Source organism: Caloenas nicobarica, chromosome Z (genome assembly GCF_036013445.1).
Source record: "Caloenas nicobarica isolate bCalNic1 chromosome Z, bCalNic1.hap1, whole genome shotgun sequence".
Classification (NCBI taxonomy): Eukaryota; Metazoa; Chordata; class Aves; order Columbiformes; family Columbidae; genus Caloenas; species Caloenas nicobarica.
Window position 1 is genome coordinate 49,863,292 of NC_088284.1, and position 16,761 is coordinate 49,880,052.

General features: G+C 44.0%; 1 protein-coding gene across 9 annotated transcripts in view; it reads left to right on the plus strand.

The window, feature by feature from the left end:
• The first annotated feature begins 436 nt into the window (after positions 1 to 436).
• The window catches only part of SEMA4D (semaphorin 4D), a 96,622-nt gene continuing 80,297 nt past the window's right edge, over positions 437 to 16,761 (plus strand). For 7 of the 9 annotated variants that reach the window (XR_010607859.1, XM_065656592.1, XM_065656593.1 and 4 more), the window contains exon 1: positions 437 to 593. The gene's annotated coding sequence lies outside the window, so the exon portion shown is untranslated. Of the gene's footprint in view, positions 594 to 718; positions 775 to 1,062; positions 1,115 to 16,761 lie in introns of those variants that run through there. The other 2 variants (XM_065656585.1, XM_065656591.1) reach the window with 2 other exon arrangements.

The window sequence follows — 16,761 nt, forward strand, 5'->3', positions numbered from 1 at the left end:
GCGGGGGCGAGGCGAGGCGGCTGCCGCGCGGCCCGCTTGCATTGCGGGGGCATCGCGTCTGCTTTCGGCAGAAGCGCCTCGACACCCCTCCCAGCCACGCAGCCCTAAATCATTAGGGAGAAGCCATTTGCTGGTGCCATTCCTAGGGGTGCCGTCGAGTGGGCAACATCGAGCTGTTGCCTCTCCGGGCAGACCCCGGAGGGGTGCTGCTGCCGCTAACGGGGGATGCGCTGGGGTAGGGGGGGAGAAAATAACGAGTTTGTTGAGGAGGGCGCGGAGCAGCCCGGCCCGGCGACCCCCGCCGGTGCGGGGGCAGCCGCCCCGGGCCCCCCCGCAGAGCCAGGGCCGGGCCCGCCCCCCGGCGCCCCGCTGCGGGCGGGCACCGCGGCCCTGCACGCCCGCCCCCGCCGGCCGCCATACTGCGGGGCAACCCAAACTTGTTACACGGGCACCAACTCCTCCTCCTGCTGCCGCCGCCGCCCTGCCCCCGCCGGCGCGGGGAGGAGGGGGCTGCGCCGGCCCGGCCTGCCGCGGGGAAGGCGCCGAGGCGGGTGGGGGCCGGGGCGAGGGGAGCGCCGGCAGAGCCCGCGCAGGTAGGGGCGCCCGGCAGGGCGGGCTGCCGGCGCCGGGGGAGGACGCGGCGGGGGGAGGAGGAGGAGGAGGAGGAGGCAGCGGCGGCGCCCGCCGCCGTGGTGGTGGAGGCGGAGGCAGAGTCAGGGCGGTCGCCGCTGGGGCGAGCGTCTGGCCGCGCCCGCCGTGCCTCCTCCCGCCGAGGTGGGTGCAGGGGCTACCGGAGCGGCGGCGGGGCCGGGGTGTGCGGCGGGGCCGCGCCGGGCGGGGCCGACACACCTGCGGAGCGGAGCGGGGCCTCCTGCCCGGCGGGGCCGAGCCCGCCGCCGGCCTCAGGGAGGGGGCGCGGGCGGCGGCGAGGTGGGAGCCGGCGCGGGTGCGGGCAGCCCCCAGCGGCGGCGCGGAGAGGAGGAGCCTCCCGCAGCAAATGAGCGAGGGCTGGCAGGTTTATAAATCTGCTTTTTCTCCCACCGCTCCCCAGCGCTGCTGACCGCGGCGGCAGGTCCTCGCCAGCCTCCCCGCCCGCCCCCTGCGGCTCCCCCAGGTGCGTCCCGGGGCGGCGGGCGGGAGCCCGGGCCCCCGCTACTGGTCCCGGCTGCACCTGCGGCAGCGGCGGGGCTGGGCGGGGGCTGGGGGCACCTCCCGCGGCGGGGCGAATTCGGGTGCGAGGCGACTTCGCTCAGCCGGGAGGCGGCCGGGTCGTTTCCCAGTGCCAGCCCGGGTTGCCATCGGGGCGTCCGGGCAGCTCAGGCATGGCCGCTGCCCGCTGGGAACCGCGGCCCCGGGCTGCACGGGGAGCAGGGCGCTGCGCCGGCCGCTTGCTGTTGGGAAACCGGCTGCCTGTGATTTGAAGAGCTATTATATGCTGGTTTATTTTTTCAGCTGTCGGGGGAGTTTAAATGAGGTCTGCGCGGAGGTTTGCAAGGGACGGGTGAAGTGACATAAGAGTTGCCTGTCTATTCCTGTCTGCCCTACAGCTAATTGTAAGGGGATGTCTTTTCTGCTTCGTGGAGGTGTGGGCCGTTTGGCGGCGTTTTCCGCATATACGAAACCATGCAGCATCGGTGTTTAAGGGAGGAGGATTGAGTGGATGAGTGCAGCGATTGTAACTTTATTGTTGCAGCTCGTTTCTATTATGTGACTGCCGTTAGCAGGGAGGGCAACAGGGGCTTGTTCCTCCGCGGGTGTGGGTGGGAACCTGATGGATCTGTAGGTTGAGGAGCCTGTTCGTGTTTGCTCTTTGGTTTCGTGCTGAAACATTTTCCTGCCTTCCTCTTTTTTTATCATGTACCTCTTGCAATGAGATACTTAAGCTGAAAAATGTGAAACGACACCTCTAAGTCTATGGCACCCAAGTATTTCTAGTATGCTCTGGAAATCAATGTAGTAGTAAAGACACTCTTTTTTAAAATTAATGTTTCTACAGTAATTAGCCATACGCTCTTGACTGCTTTATGACTGTCAGGCTCAGAAATAGCTACTGATCTCATACTCTCTTTTGGATACCTCTACGGAGGTTTTGTTAGAGAAATGTTTAATGACTTATTTTATTAGAAAGAGTGCGAGCTTAGCAGTTATACAAGTGCACCCAAAGGAAGCCGTGCTGCCTGCATGGCTGTGCGGATGGTGTATGTGGAGGCAGTGCCAGAGTGGGAGTATCATTTACAAACTGGGTTAGGAAGGGGCAGTGTAAGAAAGAGAACCGAGTAGCCGGCGTAGGGTGAAACACTCTACATGTCATGTTCACTGCTGTGCAGGGAGGTGTGTAAGTACAGTGTGCTGTCTGGGATGAGCATGCTGTGGACAGGCATTCGTAATTCTTTGAGGTATCGGACATGAGGTGCAGGCAGCTCTTTCCCAGTGAGAGCAAATGAGCAGCAAGGGAATAGATTTCTACATGGATGTTCATCAAGGGGGAAAAAAAAAAAAAAAAAAAAAAAAATGAAGGCTTTGCCAATGTGAAGCTGCATTGACAGATGAAATCTCTCCCTACTGGGATTTCTTGGCCTAGAGAGGAAATAATTCACACACCCCCCCTCTCCGAAAGCAATTACTCTCTGTACACTTAGTGATGGTCATGGATTGCTACAGAGTCTGCTGATGAAAGCTGCTTGCATTTGTACCAACCAAAACAGGTCTATAGCTGTTTATGCCTTTTTTTTTTTTTTTTAAGAAACAAAAGCCATTGTAGTTGGTGAGGAGGGTGGTAGCTCCTTCCACAGCGAATGAAGAGTTTGATGCGAGTGGCTTTATTTCAAAAACTGGAAGACTGATTCATAGATTTTTTCTGGACACTGTAGGTACAGGTGTGCCTGGAGACGTCGCTTAATGTGCTGTGTTGCCTTCTCTTTGCTGGTGTTATGATTCAGTCCCTCTCCTCCCCCAATATAAACAGCTATTACATTAAACACTTGATAACCTTTTGTTCACCTGCTTGCGTGGACACAGCTGTGCTCTGCCAAAAGCGTGTGTCTTTATACCCCCCAGAGGTCCTGGAAGAAGGACAGATGATCTGGATGCCCTGGCACTTCCCACGCTGTTCTGCCTCCTGAGCCACTGAGCTTCAGAGATACCCGCTTTGTGCAGTCTCTTGCTGGGGAGGAGCTGGAGACATCTCCAGAGGATCTGTGATCTGCCCAGGGCCTCTTGGCTGGAGTTGGAGACTGCACTGTGCTCACCACTGTGCTGCTGCCTGCACTCGTGCTCCCTCCCAGCTGTCTCAAGGGGCGCACGTCGAATGAACGTTATAATGTTAAAATATGTTGGCTTACATGTTTTCTTGCAGTGAAGTAAGTGGAGGTCTCTTTCAGTCGTGCCAAGATTACTTCTTGGTCTGGCTGCTGTCACTTGATCTAACGCTTGCATATGCCACCTAGTTTGCAGAAGGTGTTGGATAAATTAGTAGGTGGTTGTGCCTTACTCTCATTCTGAGAATGATGATCCAAAGTGGGACTCTTATTTAAATAAGTGGAAATAACTATGATAGAAATGTGCCAAGATTTTGTTATCTCTGAACATCTCAAACGTTCAGTTTTTCACTGGAAAAAAAATGGAATCTCACGCCACAGTTGTTGCAATTTTGTACATCACAAGAAAATCAAGTATTTCCCCTGAATGCGCAGGGGTGTGGTTCTTTATCCCAGTTTTTGCTATGCAGAGAACTTGAAATGAGTAGTGATAAGGAAGGAAAGATGTAATTGCCAAGGTTGACTAACATTTCTTGTAAGCCTTAAGTGCTTCCGAGTGTTGGATCTTGTTCATATTATTCTATGATTTAAATGAGTTGAAAAGGAGATTCTGTACGTGCATGACCATGAAAGTATTATGCATGAATGGACACTGATCTACAATGCTTCCCACTAAATTGAGGTTTAATTACTTGTAGACATGACTGAGAGAATTTTTCATAATGTTTTAATTTTAGATAAATGCTTGAAACAGTAATACATTCCAGGTAGCATTTGACAACAAGGATGGAGACTTAAAGGTGACAACAAAAAAAAAAAAGCAAAACAGGTCATAAACTTCCCGGAGTTATCCTTTAAAGTTTCCTTTTTTACACCTATGTATAAGTTACTGTGTTGGAAGTTTAAAATGAGAATTCAGATTTTCATTGTTGTGGTAATATTAAACAGTTTTGGGGTGTCTTATGTTGTGCCTGATACTCAGGTGCTCTGTGCTGTGTTTAGTTAGCTGGAGAAAGGTGTGCCCAGTTGTGAGGCTGTATAATAAATAAAGGAGTTCAGAATTGCTTTTGGCTGTTTCGATTTTTTTTTTTTCCTCTTTTTTCTTTCCTCCTTCCTCTGAAACTTTCTACCTTCTCCTGTCTAACGTGTCTAGGTGGATAGGTAGAAAGTATTAAAAAGAGTGAGGGAAGTCCCACTTGTATTACAGGAGTCTCAAGTTTTGGGACGATGAAGCGGCTGCAGAGTTTGCTTTCAGTGTAGCATCATGTGTCAAGAGGAGCCTGTGAACGCAGAAAGGATGCTGCTGCAGCTGCCATTTGAAAAGTTAACTGTGTGTTGATATAACAGGCTTGGTGGAAGCTGTTTTCACTGTTCTCCCTCTGATATGCAGCTTTCATCTTTGTTTCTCGGATGAGTTAATGAAAGGAAAGAAGATGACTTGTGTTCCCACAACCGCTCAGTTAGAAACCAAACGTCGCACCTCATGTTTTAGGCTCGAGTGTGCCATCATCCTGGATGGGGAAGTTGCAGGTCTTGCTGTCCAGAGCTGGACTAACGTCTTGCATTTAATTGCATCCTGGCCAAAAGGCTTTTATGTTCTGTTTATCTACCTGTAAATTTCCAGGAATGCAAAGGGCTGTTCGGCTTCCCAGCTGGAGGCAGTACTGCAGCCTGTAGTATGAAGGCTGTTGTGCTCCACTTCCTCTAAATTTGGGTGTCCAGGAGCTGCTCTTTTCCCTCCTGCTCCCTGTTTCGGTAGTGTTCATGCTTTTCTATGATGGGATGGAGGGAGAAGAAAGAAAAGACTACTTTTCAGTGCGGGGGAGTGCATTCATGTTATTTGTAGTACGGTGACTCAGATTTTTGACAAGCAAGTGTTTTAAAGCACCAGACGGCAGACTTCGAGAGTATGTTCTAACAGTGCCCGAGGGGGAAACAAAGCAGATGGCAAATTAATAAAAACTTGGACTATAGATGCGAACAGATAAGGGAACTTTCCTAAGGACAATAAATAAAGTTAAGCCCATGTATCAAGTTTAGAACAAATTCGTTAGTAATCTAGAAAGAATATCCATTTTCCTCTATTTCCCTCCTCTTCCACCTATGTCTTTTTCTGCCTGTTTACGTACAGCAGTGAACTCATAATCCACCAGGCATTTTCTGCATTGATCCTCTTAAAAAATTAGTATTAGTCTATATATGAGGCAGGCCAAAGAGGATTGAACACTGTGCTGCAAAATTAGTACCTGTTGGCCTCGTTGCAAGGACAGGCAGGTTGCATTTTATTTGTTCCCTCTCTGTGGAGAATGGTTTTGGTGCTGTGATACAGCACAGGCTTGTGAGGAGAGCAGGTGATCGTGCATTGCGAGGAGCTAGATTTGTATGTTCTGTGCATGATTGTGCATGCTGAGCAGATGTGTACGTGTTTGAGTGCTTACATGAAATGTATGGAATTAGCAGGCTGGGAAATCATGACGTCCTTAATGCACCCGATTACTCAACTGAGCTGGGAGACAGAAGAGGATATGCAAAGCAGAGGAAGATTTATGGAGGCAGGCATTTCTGCTGGGAAAGCAGGCAGGATAGCAGAAACTTCTGCAAACTTTATTAGCTCTTTGCCGGTATGCAACAGAGACCAAGTGGTGTGAGGAAGGTAAAGCAGGAAGGTAAAGCAGGTCTGACACGACTTCAGTGAGAGAGCTGGTGTTCCCCTGTGCTTGAATAGGGCTGGGCAGGCCCGGCCAGATTTGCATGCGTTGCAAATGGCAGAGGGGGAGGAAAAGGGGGGGAAAAAAAAGGCATGAAACGTGATTATAGTTCTTGGTTTGTTCAAGAGTAGTTTTCGAGAGCAGGCTTTAACTGTGCTTCTGCTGAGTTTTTCCTCCTTTCCCGATATAAACCAGGCGTTCTTCTTGCCCCAAGTGATTGTGTTTTATAAGTATATGCTTGGTTGTGCTTGTGTGTTGTTTTGTTTGGTTTTTTTTTGCTTCGAAAACAAATAATGCTCTATGAACTTTGTCGTTGTATATACAAAGAGATGCATAGAAAAGTGGAGCCTGTTTTTTTTTTTTAATAATGTCTTTGTTCTCATTTCCACTGAAATAGAAGATACGTTATGGGTGGTTGTTATTGGAAAAACAATGCAGGATGTAGGGAAGAGATCTAGAGATGTGAAAGTTCTTGGATTTGTATTTGAATTATCTCAGTCTAAATTTGATGTGTTTTGGGGAGAATGGAACAATATAGACTTCTTTTTAAACAAAGTGCACGATGAATTTATGTGTTAAATCAGGTGTTTGAGGTTGTGCTTGGCTTCATTTAGGATTGTTGTTAAAATCCCAACTTTGAAGTACTTCAGAAGGAGGTAGCTGTCTCTTACACTGTTTAGCATCAAATAGGTTGGTCAAAGTTTGTGTGAGAACACATGAAATTGGGTAATTTATCCCTGTAAAATGCATTATTGTAACTTCCCAATTTGCAAGTTGTCTCTTTTGACAGTAGGAAAAAATAAGCCTGCATACATGTTGTGGTGTTTGGGACTGTCACATACACGTGGATAACACTGATGTGTTCTGTGGAGTTATAGCAACTTTTAAGTGTCAATATAGTATTTTACAGATACCTTTCCCTCTGCTTTTAGTTCATCCAGTAATGCTTGAATTTATTCAGAAGCCATTTATTAAATCACATTTAAGAAATAAAATCCTAGTTGTTAATGCAAGCAAAACACTTGCTGTTTGGTGAAACCAGATGAGATTCTTCTCACTCACTGGAGGATGAAGGAAAATGGAATTTGTGGAAAGAGGCTATACCTTTCATTGGACCAACTGATGGAATTGGGAAGGTGATGTGGATATAGACAGGCTTTTGGACAGTCAATCTTTCTCAGCCTAATCTAATAAAATATTTATCACCCTTCCCTCTAAGTCCCATCTTGGATGTCCTTGGTGGGCTCTGTAATTCTTGCCAGACATTGTAGTGTGTGCCATCAGATATTTCTGTGTGTAAATCTGTATTTAATTTGAGTGCGGTAAGAATGATCTGCAAAGCATTTACAAGAAGAGGAGTGTTCTGCACACAGGAGTTTGTCGTGAAATCCCTGACCTTGCTAGCAGGTTTGTGTGGATGGGATGTAGCTGAGATTGGGTATGTGCCTGCAGAGGTTTAACTGTAGGACAGGAGAGTTGCACAAGCATATTGGCCTGACTTCTCAAAAAAACAACAAAAAAATTAAGATAGTTGCTGTAGTAACAGGGCAGTAATGCTTTGTCATTTTGCATATAGAAATTTGCTGGAGCAATGTTGTGCTCATAGTTTTTTTCCTCTCCCACATTTCTGTTTTTTCTTTTAACAAAAAGTGGGTAAAATGGCCAGAGGCAAGAAATTATGCGTTCCTGTTTTCACTCAGCAATTGCATAATTACTCAGGATTTGCTAGGGGTGCATATGTATGCGCACACAGATCGCCTTCCATATATTTGTGAGAAAATTAGTCATCCATCAGAACTGTAGGTGTAAAGAAAATAAATACCTTTGATAGAACTAATATTCTGCCCCAGCCCCTACAAGAACTCAAAACAACAACAACTACAAAAATCCACAAAGCCACTAAAAGTATCTGTCCTTTACTCAGGACTAGGACTTTTTTTTTTTTTTTAAACTGGTTAAAATCTAGTCTTTATATAGATGAGAGAATGTCTGCCTTTTTCTTCTTGAAATTATTGGAGTTGTTAAAAATCAGCAGTTACATGTTTAGATGCCCAATTTGCCATATTGAAATAAGTTTACTATTCAGTTGAATCTGGCTAGGTTTTTACACCAAGTGTCAGGGCGATTGATAAACTGCCTTGGAAAGTCATCCTGATTATTTCCTAAGTGAGACATAAAATAGCCTTTTCATTTTACTTCTTTTGTGCAGAATGTAGTTGTGAGGACTTGTGCAGTAAGTACGTAAGACAGACCTTTTCATGGGCTTAAGAGCTTTTCTGTCTGTGCAATTCTATCTCCCCAAATAAATATATAAATACTACCCCAACCCATATGTATACATTCGCAGCATATCAGTAGTTTGAAATATTTGACTAGCTATTTTCAGTGAGGGTAGACACCAGTGAAATAGTGTTGTCTTCAAATATGCAAATAAATAATTGTATTTTGAATCTCATACTTTATACGTCAAAGGGATTTTTTAATTGCAATGGCAGAGGGTGTGTGACAAATCTATTTCATACAAACATATATGGCTGTGTAAATTAAATATGTGTATTTTAAAGCTAAAATTAGTATTTGCTCACATATTTAAGATTCTTGGTAAGGAGACATTCTCCAGTGGTTGAATTTGCCTATTTGGAGTGGATTTTTTTTTTTTTTTTTAATAAAGGCTTTGCTCGCATTTGCCCTGAAATGGGCCTCCTATGTGCATAAATTCATTGTGTATCAAATGGTGCATGCTGATATTCAGGAATTCCACTGAGGTTTTTAAGAACTTCTTTTTCCTCACTTTAGTACTGACAGCCACCAGGGGAAAAAGTGACCATTATTCAGAGCCTGTCTTCTGTTCTCTAATTTAATTGTTGGCTTTTATGAGTGTTCTGTTCCTGTCGCTGCACGTCTGCCTCTGTTTTTCTTCATAGCAGTGCCTTCATCGTCTAGAATAGGATGCAGATTTATTATGTCAATTGCTTTGCAAAAATATATTTCTCAACAGATGATGAAATGATGCTTTTGATCAGGTGAATCATCTGATAGCCTTTGCACTCTCTGGTTTCTGCTTAGTGTTTGCCGAGGAGGTTGCGGGCATTGACGACCAATTTGCCGCTGTATGAAGGATGGTGCTGAAATAGGTGTGGGAGCGTGTCCAGGGGAAGGGGTGAGTGCAGCAGAAACTGGGTTGAGCAGGAGTAGTTAATGTTTGTCTGTGGAAGGTGAATGGAGTCAGCTGTGCTAATTTCGATGCAATAAATGGGCTTTGGGAGTCAAAGGTGTTAATGTGACCCTGTCATTACATGGTGCTGGGTAGTGAAGGGAGCTTTGAGGTTCCCACAGAGAGATCCGGGCCTGCATATTTCCATGGCAACTGCCATCACTTAAACATTTATAACCTTGGATTAAAGATACGAAGAGGAGGGGAAAACCTTTTAAACATTACAAATGTAAAGCTTTAACTAGGTCTTTCATTTTAACAGTATCCCTTATTTACATTCCTTGGAGTGTGGAGGTTTTATAAGGAACACAGCTGTCCCTTCCCCATTTGGTAGACTTTTGAGATGACATTTCAGGGTAAATGCAATGTTCTGGAGATAGCTATCTGACTTTGATCATAGCTGCACTGACATCACTCCACCAATTTAGTTGCTATTTATTTACATTAGTGTATTTTTTTACTAAAATTGTACTTGAAGTCTATTATGCAAGGAGATTTGTGTCTCTGATAAAACGGTTTGAAGAAAATAATTAATTTTGTGTTGAATAAAACTTATTTTTAAAGAGGAGGAACATGAGATATACACAAGATTATAGTCTCAAGCGATATAATGGCTGGTACACAAAAGCCGTATGCTGGTGGGGAGAGCAAGCCGTTCCTGCAGAAACCGAGGCTTGCTGTTGGCTTGCAAACTGTGTGGAAGGGCACGTTTATGCTTCATGCATCTTCTCATCCTTCCTTCCTCTCCCTCATGCGCGTGTTCTTTCAAGTATTTTACTTGATGCTATGGTGGCCAGGTAGCAGTGCTGTGAAATAAATGCTCTCAATTCAGGTCAGGTATTCTCACATCTGATGCTCAGGTGCAGTGTGTTACGCTTTCGGGGAGTTTCTTGCTGCTGAAAAGCAGTGGAATTTTGGAAGCAAATGGAATAATTTTCCATTGTATTTTTCTACTTTCTTTTTAATATTTTTTTTTTCCCCACTTGCTGCTCTTTCTGAGTCATCCTTGGGGAGATGGAAGAAATCCTGAATATGCTAGTGGATGTCATGGTTATGCTACCAAAAGTTAATCTGTAATTTCAGGACTAGCACAGCAGGAGCTCTGAAGAGGGGTGAAATAAAGCTGTGTTTCTTCTGTTCCTCTGCTTCAGGCAGCTGAAATTTAGTTTTGCTTTGTACTGATCAGTACTGGCTGTAGGTGAAAGCAGAAGTGGTACAACTGGGTCAGTGAAAGAACATCACAAATGTAAAAGTCGGTTTTGCTAGGGCTGCATGCTTCAGCATTTCACCATTACTACTTTTCTTTCCAAAGGAAGAGATGTATAGATGCTGCTAAGCTGATAGCTGGTGATTGGTGGTTTAAATGGACAGGGCTGGCTACGGTTGCCAAAACAGAGAGTTTTACTGCTGCAGATGTATTGTTCCATCTGAATTTCTAAGGCTGAGCAAATTGTATGGTTGTTAGTAGTCTTGCGTTGCTTCTGACTGCGAAGGGCCCTTCGTGCTGCTCTGGAGCAAGTCCTTGACATTCCTCAAAGAAGTTTTTAGCACTGGAAGATCTGGTTGTTTACTGTAGAAGGTTCATAACGACTACGCAAACACGACTGGAAGGTTCATCACACTGAGATATTTGAAAGCATGTCCTCCATTACAGAAGAGACAGAGAGGAAAAGAAAACTTGGAGGAAAGATGAAAAGGCATTGTGTAATACTTCTTTTAAATCCAGGCTATCTGTCGATATCAGTGCTGTTACTAATCCGTGCAATTTTAGGTTGGGAATGATTTTTCAGTAGCTGTTGTGATAGGAGTAAGTACTTCTGGCTACCCTGTGAAATAAGAGAAATAACTTTTCTGGTGACATGTTGCCTGCTTGGGATCTAAATATGCTTTTGAAAAGCAGCAGAATACAGAGGTCATTGTGATATTGGGGCTGTATGCCAAATGGACTTCTTGGCATAGTTACAGCATTTCCTACTGTTTTCATGAATCAGAAAGGTGGGATTTGTGAATAGTCCTTTTTTTTTTTTTTTTTTAATAATCAGAGGATGAACGCTATGCAGCCCGGTCTCAGGAAACAGCCCAAAGTGCCCTCTGTGTTGAAGTGTGCACGCACTAGCTTGATATTACATATTCTTGTGTTGCATTTTGTATACTTCCTTTCAGTAGACTGAAATGTTTGGATCTAGTGCACATTTTATAACAGCGATGTCATTGTGAAACGGGTTGGCTCAGTTGTGAGGATTGTGAATGCACAGGTGTTACTAGTGTTAAGAAAACTTGGAGCTGTGTTTTTAGATAATCTACAAACAAAAGATGCTGTTCTTCAAAGTGATATATTTTTCTTTAATTCCTTCTTGTCTGATTCCTTTATTCCACTTTTCCCTTCCTACCTTTAAAACAACTACCCATCTGTGATTTTTTTTTTTACATACCACCAGCCATTCTACAGCTTGAGTGTCTTTTTGTGAAAGTGGTCATTTGTCTTCAGATGGAAGAATGCTCTCAGTGAAACACCCAAGTCCCAAACCCCGTTCTGAGGGTGGTTTTGTTCTAATGGTTACTCACCAGAGAAGGAAAGCCATGAGGTTTCCATCTTTCCACTCACATACCTGTCCTGTGGTGCGGAGAGTTGATCAGGTCAGTGCTCATGGAAAGACAACCATATTTGTCAGCTTGCTTCTGTGTCATTTACAACTAAGACTTTAACCAGTATTTAGGGTCCTGAAAACTTGTTTACGAGCTTGTGAGTGTTTATGTCCCATTTCATCACTGACAGAATAACAAGAAGCGAGGTCCAGATAAATAATACTATTTGAAACTTCCGAAAAGGCGGATAGAGATGTGTAGAGATGGGGAACGGAGTTGTCAAAAATTAAAGATTTATGAAGTGCATGTTGAAGTTTGAAAATGGATACATGAAATGTGGGACAGACCCTCAGCATGTGTCTCCGGTTGAGAAGGTGCTGCAGCAGCTCTAAACTTGTGTGTTCAGACCATGATGTCTGGGGAGTCATGGTGATCAATCCATACACCCAGATCCCAAAGTGTCTGTCTGCAATAGATATGTATGTAGGAGATAATATTGTAGCCTCTGCTAAGAATGTGCATGTTTTATGTTGGCTTTCAAAAAATGTTTCAATGGTCTCACTAAAAAGAGCAGTGTGCATTTTTGATGCAGTACTTTCATTACAACAGCACCATGAAACTGTTTGTTTAGATGTCCATGTAGGGTTGTGATTGCTGCAGTGACTTTAAGAGTTCTTCACGTGTAATCAACTGGCTTCAGTGGGCTTTTTTGAGATCCTCTTGCAGTATTGAAAGTCCTTTGTGATTACCTGAGTGCAAGATGGTCAGGCCTTGAGTTTTAAGATTTTGTACACTTTAAAACTGTAAATGTGGCATTAATACTGATGTGCTATATTTAGTTATCCAGGCAATATGCTGTTACTTTTTTTTTCTTTACACATTGCCACCTGTGAGCGTTCCTTCCCTTCACAGACAGACGAACCTTTGGTTAGGGTTAGAATTAATCAAATAAGGTTTAACTGCCAAGATACTAGCAATAATGATGCCTGTTGATTTCAGCATTTGAAGAGGAAAAATACGGGGTCTTGAGGCACTGCATTCACTTCAGCAAGCCATTTTTTTGAAAACGTATTGGTGGAGCTGTTTGTACTGTTGTGAGCCAGAACAATGTCATGTGGGTACTGCCTGTACTGGAACAAGCAACTTTATTGTTTCCTGAATCATCCTGACTATAGGAATGTGAAGGCCAAAACTGTAATAAACCCGGTTGATTACTTCTTTTCTCTCAAAGCAAAAAGCTGTAGCTAAAATTCAGTTCCATTTTAATTCTTGATGTTTCATTTCCTTTACTTCCAAGCAGTTGATAGAAACATAGTCGATATTCTGCTTTTAAATGTTCCATAGGACTTAGAATTCAGGCTTCATTAAAATTAAAAACACTTTGGTCTAAATTTTAATGTCAAACTGCTTAGAAATGGTTTTAATCTCAAGTTTAATATCAAACAGCTTAGGTATTTACATGGGTAGGGCAAAGTTGATTTATTTATTATTTATTATTTTATTTTAGTGACTAGCATATTTAGGTTGTGTAACTCAGGTCATACCTGTAGCATTTCTAACACTTACGACAAAGAAGAATGGCCAGTAAAGTTTGCTTTTTGGCTGCCTAAAATTCATAATGTACGACAAATATACACATAGCCGTCTGTTCTCTTTGCGAATTACGTGCTACAGATAGCCACAGTGGCACAGATTTTTCCAGACTCATCATGCTGACCCAACAGTGGGATGTGTGCCAAAGGGTTAAAGTGTGTAGAACAAGTGGCATGGCATGCGATATCCAGCAGACCACCAAGCAGTGTTACGATTGTCTTCTGTGGGCTCTGTTGTGATCCCTAAAGTTTGTGCAACAATCCTTCGAAACCTTGTGTTTATGTTACTACTTTCAGTGCCTGGGTTTGTGGCAGAGACAGGGAGTGGGAGGGTGAAAGTTGTTCATTTTCGTAAAATGCACAGCAAACCACGAAATTCGGCTGAGGCTCTGTCTTGTTAGCCCAGCTGCCAGCCAGTGGGCTCCTCGCCGGGGTGAAGTACTCGTGCTTGTTTGGGATCCAGCTTTGTGGCAGGTGGGGACTGGATTTTGCTGAGATGGCCGAGTGTTTGCTGCAGTGGTTGTGGAATGCTTCTGGACTTTGGCTGCAACCCCCTGCTCAGCTCTTTGGCAGGAGGACAGAGCGATCTGGTCCAGAGCCTGAGGTCAGCTTACTCAGGCTTTTCACATCTGAGAGCTGTGTGGAACAGCCAAGCCCTGAAATCGGTAAAGGGGAAGAAACCATGAGAGCAGTGAATATCAGTAATGAAGCTTTATGCTTCTTGTTGTGGCCATCTGCAGAGTCGAGAATGTGCTTGTGAGCTTTGATGCATGTTAACAGCTACCTTCATACGTGGGAGTCATGTAGACACGCATCATAAAGCAGCACATGGTTTAATCCAGGGAGCGTTCCAGTGTGAGCAGGAAGCTGTTAAACCCATGGCTTTTCAGTAGCGCTTCCCCTTCTCTGTCTCAGATCTGGCTGCTGAACTAGTGCAGTTCATTTGCTTCTCGACTTGAATGTTTCAAGCACTCAGCAAAAGTTGCTTGTAGTCACGGTTTTTGCATCTGCTTACCTTGCTGCTGTGTTTTTTCCCGCGTTAAGTTTCTTAACATCCCTATGATCATTTTAAGGATATAAAGCATTTCTTATTTCAGATCTCCCAAAGCAAGGATTGCTTTCTCAATTTTCAAAACTCCCTGCTTTACTTCTAATACCTAATTACACTTGTTTTTCAAAGTTTGTCTGAAGAAGTTTAAAGGCTTCTGTGTGGCTGTGATGTAGGATGGACCCAAGGCAATTTGATCATCTATATATAGTTGGTGAAAATGTGAACTTTTAGAAATGTTCAGGGAGCAGAGACAAAAACAAGCTGAAATTTAACCGAATCTTTGAAAGGTTGTGGAGGAGGATATGAAGGCTCCTGAAACTTTCATCCCAACAATCAAATGCTATCTTAATATAACCAAATCAGGTAGTTCCCTTTGTGTGGAGAGGAGGAACTTTGGGGTTGGGAAAGTTTGTCACTTCTCAATTAAAGATTTTGATTTCCTGCATAATTTTGAAGCTGCTGGATGCAAGAGTTATTGATGGTTTTACGGTAGTACTACCAGGGCTGCTTGCATTCTTCTGGCATTCAAGGGCCCCAAACAGAGCTTTGGTGTGTTAAGAGTTTATGGTATAAACATGTATGGGAGACATGGTCCCTTCCTTGGGAAGTTTGCAGCATAGTTTGAAACCAGAAGAAAGCAGGTCTTGTGGAAGGAGGAGAAGCAGAATTTGGAAGGGCGGGTTGAAGATAACTTGCGTGATCCTGCTGCATCCAGTCCTTGAGCTGTGCCTTTGCCTGTAGTATCAGAAGATGATTTCCTGGAAGTCTTGCTGCGAATGTGGATCTCAAACACATGGAGGAGAAAAGAGGGGCAGTACCGGTTAGCTTACTCATTAAGTTGCAAAATGGAATGGATTTGGGGCAGGGAATACAAAAGTCTGCCACGGATCTGAGATCTGGCTACGTGTCAAACTTCAAGAGTGGATAACTAGCAAGGAGGAAGAATTGGGAACGGTGGAGAAGTGGATAAAAAGAAAAAAAATTATGGGATTTAAGTGTCTTTACATAAAAGGTGATTTTGGATGCTCTTTGAGGATGGTGAGGATTACATCTAGATTTTCTTTTTCAAGTAAATGTGTGATGTGGGGAAGAGAAGGTGGCTTGTTCCGAAGAAACCTACCCATGCAGTTTCCAGATGCTGATGTTTCATTCTGGAGTGAAACTACAGCGTGTGTTACTGATCTTAGGAAGGTTTAAGTTTGTATTATTCTGATTCATACATCTGTTTCTTGGTCTACCACCTGCAAGTCTATTATAACAGCCTACGAGCATGTTTTTTTCTCCCCATCTCTCCAATTTATTGAGAAACAGAGATCTAGTTTTATTTTTCCAAGATATTTCTGCAGAGAGGTAAATTCATCCCATTTTGTAAATCTAGTGTAATTTTACTGGCATTCTTCCTCCGCCAAGGCATGAGAACTTGCAAATCCACTGGTGCTTGTTATTATACCATATTCACACTGGTAAGAATTTAAAGATAACACAATTGATTATTGCTTGCATACATGTATCTAGGTATACCAAAAGTGCTGTGAGTTCATTTCAGCAAATGGATTTTCCCCGAGGTTTGCATGCAGGCTGCACTGATTGATCCTTGGCAATAGCTGTATTGATAAGCTAGGTCCTAACAGGCAGCTGGTGTAATAGCGCAAAGTTGGTTTTTGGAGGGTGACCTTAGTGGAATATGGTTCTCATTAGGGGAGAGCACCACATTTAAAGTCATTTTAGTTCTTGATGTTGAAGTACTGCCTTGTGGAGCTGGTGCGATTACTCCAGGGAGAAGGTGGAAATGCCTCACATCACTCAGCTGTCCTCTAGCTGATTAAGGAGTGACACTGTCCGAGATGCCTTTTGGAGGCAGGCAATTATTTTCAGACGAAGAGATGTTAACCAGGAACTGAAGCCTTAGGGGAGGAAAGCCTGAGCAGGGCTGGAGAGGGAGGGGGACACTCACAAAATATGTAGCATTTAAAACATGCTTCTAAATGTTGGGCTCTCTTTAGAAAGCTTTCCCCATTTGCATGGTGAGGCTTTTAGTGCGTGCGGCTGACTGCAGAGCTGTGTTCTCTTATTTTTATACTTTCTTAAATATACAACAGCTTAGTGCTAATTTGCATCCTGCTGTGTAGTGAGACCAGTACAGATGCTTGTTATTCTTTCTAATGTTTTCAGATAGTATTGGGCTTTTTGTTTTGTTTTTTTGTTTTAATATTGATCCAAAATCTAGTTTTAAGCAGTGAAGAGATTTGTATCCAGCAGATTGCTACCATGCAGTCATTATTTTTATGGCAGACTCATTACTTGATAACAGAATTCAGGCCATTGCCTACTGCTCAAGGCAACCTTTTGCTGT